Genomic DNA, 4,276 nt, shown 5'->3' on the forward strand with positions numbered 1-4,276 from the left:
TAGCTGAGGCGAGGACGTTTTTGTCCGATTGGTCTGGCGTCTTCTCATAACTTCTGGAACTTTAGACTTCACGCCTGAGAGGGGGGGAGGGGGGGGGGGGGGGGGGTAGAGAGGGTATTAACACAATGCTACTCCCTAATAACAAATAACGAAGTAATTCATAAATGTAGCAATAAGGCATACTTCAAACACACATCACAACAATCAATAGCAAAAGTAATACAATCAATAATGACCATTATACCAGTGGTGGAAAGTAACTAATAAGTACTGTAGCCTACTTTTGAGGTATTTGTACTTTACTTACAAAACTTTTACTTCTACACTACATCTCAGAGGTAAATATTGTACTTTTACTCCACTACAATTATTTGAAAACTTTAGTTACTAGTTACTTTGCAGATATAAAATATTACATTATACAACATACATTAACATACATTAACCACAATAGCCAATCTACAAGCTCACACGCGACGCGTTGTAAGTTTGTAGATTTGACACCAGACTTTTACTTGTAACAGAGTACTTCTACATTGCAGTATTGATACTTTTAACTTAAGTAAAACATTGTTGTACTTTTTCCACCATTGCATTATACAAATATAGCTTTAGCCTATACTAAACAGCATGTTAGAGGTACCAGGCTATAGCATCTGATTTATTTTTCTTTATATATTTACCTGAAAAACTTTACCATTGAAATACAGGAGAACTGGTGAGACGTGGTCGTGGATGTGCATCCTCTGTCACAGAATCTCAGCTATGAGGTGATGTGCTCTGTGCCTGGGTTGTACTACCATAGGTAGCACTACCACGGTCTCACACTGCCACCTAATGGCAAAGCTAGAGGGTTGCCACTAACCATCCCTTGAAATATTTGCAGTGGTGGAAAAAGTACTGATATTTTACTTAAGTAAAAGTAACAATACCACAATATAAAAATACTCTGTTACTATTATTGCGCAGGGTAGGATTTGAAAATGTTAAAGCAGTGTCATTTTATTTAGCTTTTTCAATTCGGTCATACAATGAGCACACCTGGAGATGAAATGTTAATGCTCTTGATTTATACATTCATTTGTGTCTCAAAAAATGCATTTATACACAACAGGTTGAGAATTGATTGCATGAAACAATCACCTGTGCATCCAGTCTCTGTTGGTAAACAAATAATTGGTCTATTAGCTTAAGATTAAAAAGCATTAGCCTGATTTAATTTACATTTTCAAAATAGCCTTTTCATTTTAATATTGTCCATTATTCAGCGGGCATTTTTAGAAAATGTTAAATCAACCTTTTATCTATTTATTTAATTCTGTCACAGAATGAGCACACCTGAAGATTAAATGTAAATGATATTGCATTATATATTATTTTTTTGTCTCAAAATATGCGTTCATTATCTGAAGATTAAAAAGAATTTCTCTTATGTCATTTTAATTTTCAAAATTGCATTTTCATTTTAATACTGTCCATTATTTAGCAGGGCGTTTTTTTTTAATTGAAAATTGTATTTATCGTTTTAATTCCGTCATAGAATGAGCACACCTGTAGATTAAATGTAAACACTATTGCATTTATGCATTTCCTGAAGATTAAAAAGCATTTCTCTTACTTCAATTGAATTTTCGAATTTGCCATTTCATTTGAATTATGGCATCTATTCGCTCTAGTGCTACTAGTGTTTGGGTAAATAACAGCTCACTAGTACAGACACACCACTCATTGGTGATGGCATAAATTAAATAAATCTACCATATTCTTCTACCATATTATTCTTCTACCACTCTTCCACCGTCATTCATAATTAGTGTGGTTGCCCAACAGGGCAACCAGACTATAGTACTCTATAGCTTTCCATCTTTATTAGTGTGGTTGCCCAACAGGGCAACCAGACTATAGTACTCTATACACCATCTTTATAGATAAACTTTATTTCAAACCGCTATTTCTCCCACAGTTTATCCCCCAATGTTGTGCCATATGTCAAAATGACCGTCTAAATCGGGAATCGTGCGCGTGTATAGGGCTAAGAGATTGGTTGAATAGTTTAATTGATATTGATTTATTAGTGCATTAAATTTCCCCATCCACTTTCATGTAAAAGTGAAAAAACTCAAATTCAAGTATTTTTTTCTCAGAAACCGTAAGAGCTAGAGTTATCAGATTTGGAGGGATAATTCATAATATTGTCCGAAATTATTGAAAAATATATCACACCATTCGGCCTCATGCTGGCGCTATAACAGCCCCCTTTACGTTTTGGCCTGTAACTCTTGAACCGTAGGTCCGAAAATCAAAATTTCTTTTCACCTGGATTCCTTGGGTCACTACGCATCTCCCCATATAGGCCACGCCCATTTGCGTCAGGATAGATTGTTTGATATTGATTTATTTCTGCATTAAATTTCCCCATCCACTTTAATGGGAATTGCAAAAACTCCCATTCAAGTATTTTTTTCTCGGAAACCGTAAGGGCTACAGTTACAAGATTTTGAGGGGAGGTTAATAGTTTTTTGCGAAATTATTATGAAAATAATCACACCAGTCGGCCACATGGTGGCGCTATAACAGCCCACTTTACCTTTTGGCCTATAACTCTTGAACCGTAGGTCGTAAAATCAAAATTTCCTTTTCCCTGGATTCCTTGGGTCATTACGCATCTCCCCATATACGCCCATTTGCGTCAGGATAGATTTTCCGCCATTTTGAATTTTCTTCAAAACACACTTTTTGCTCCTTTTCCTACAATTTTTTTCCAAATCTCACACAAATCGGTACACATGATCTCTGAGCCCATGCGGTAAACATATCCAAACGGCATTTTCATAGTCCTTACCGTTCGTCCGTAAATGGCTTCCAAAGTTAGCGGGAGGGGCCCGTTTTACCAAAAATGCCAGAAATCACGAACGAAACGTCCGGTCAATCCCAAATTCAAATCACCTGTCGAGGGTGGTTTACTCAACAAATTCCCAAAAGCATTTCCACTTTGACCCATAGGGGGCGCCACAAATGCGCAAAATGTAACCGTTTGATGCAAAAACATTATTTCGGGGTGGATCGATCCTTTCAAAATGAAACGCCAGAGACGTGACAATGTAATTGGCGCAGCCTCCGACGTTATTCCTCCCGGCCTATTCCTCGAGTCCCGGCGGCCGCGACCCGCGACCGGCGTCGGCGCAACCACACTCTGCAATTTCCCCGGAATTGCGACGCGTCTAGTTATTAATGTAATTCACATGCAGCCTACTTAAACCCTCTATTCTCAGCTAAACCACACCAAATCTCTTTGCCAAAAATAGCCGATCTACAAGCTCACAAGACATCTTGCGTTCAATGCGTTGTGAGCTTGCAGATCGGTTATTTTTGGCTTATGTTCCCCCCATGCTGGGGTTCATGTGGTTCATAATAATGTAATGGTGTTTTCATTTTGTCAAGGTGCTCTTATGTTTTCATATTGCTGGATAATATAGATAATATTCATATTTTGTATTGCACGACGTGCAATATAAAATATGAATATTATCCATATTATCCATATATAATATTATGCACGTGCAATGCACGTGCATAATCCACCTGGCGTCCACCTGGCGCAGAACTGTGACACAAGAGCTGGAACAGATGAACCTGGAGGCGCGACATGCTGCCAGGGACCGAATGCAATGGAGACAGAGCGCTCATTGAAGCCTCATGTCCCATATAGGGGACGAAGAGGAGTAAGTAATGCACGTGCATAATGTTTTCATGTTGAGTGTACTCAACATGAAAACAACAAGTGCTATTTGTACATATAATTGAGGACAGAGGAATGCATTCCTCTGTCCTCAGACTCCTCACTTGTATGTAGGCTACAAATAGCACTAGTCAGAGGGCAGAGGCACTAGGCAAAGAACTACACATCTGGAGAAACGAAACTGAAACTGAAAAAAATAAACTGACCACCAGCTGCTCAAAGATATGGACGATATCAAGGGATGGGCTTGCGAGTTGCGACCAGCTGGCTCAACTTGTCGCGCATATCTGCACCAGCTGAGCCTGGTCTGCACATACATGATGCATTGGACGTCACGCTGGTGCACACGCATCAGCTCTGTGAGCTCTTTGTTATAGCGGAACACAGCTCAACTTTTTGTTTTTGAAACAGGTTAGCCCGCGCACCTAGAGTGAGAAGGTTGCATTAAATCCATTAAAAACTATTGACTTTGACAGCACCATGGAGGCGAAGGTTGTTCCAGAAGTGAGGCCGAGGGGTTCGGAAAAGCCAGATGTT

Source organism: Gymnoscopelus microlampas, assembly GCF_963454915.1.
Source record: "Gymnoscopelus microlampas genome assembly, chromosome: 7".
Classification (NCBI taxonomy): domain Eukaryota; kingdom Metazoa; phylum Chordata; class Actinopteri; order Myctophiformes; family Myctophidae; genus Gymnoscopelus; species Gymnoscopelus microlampas.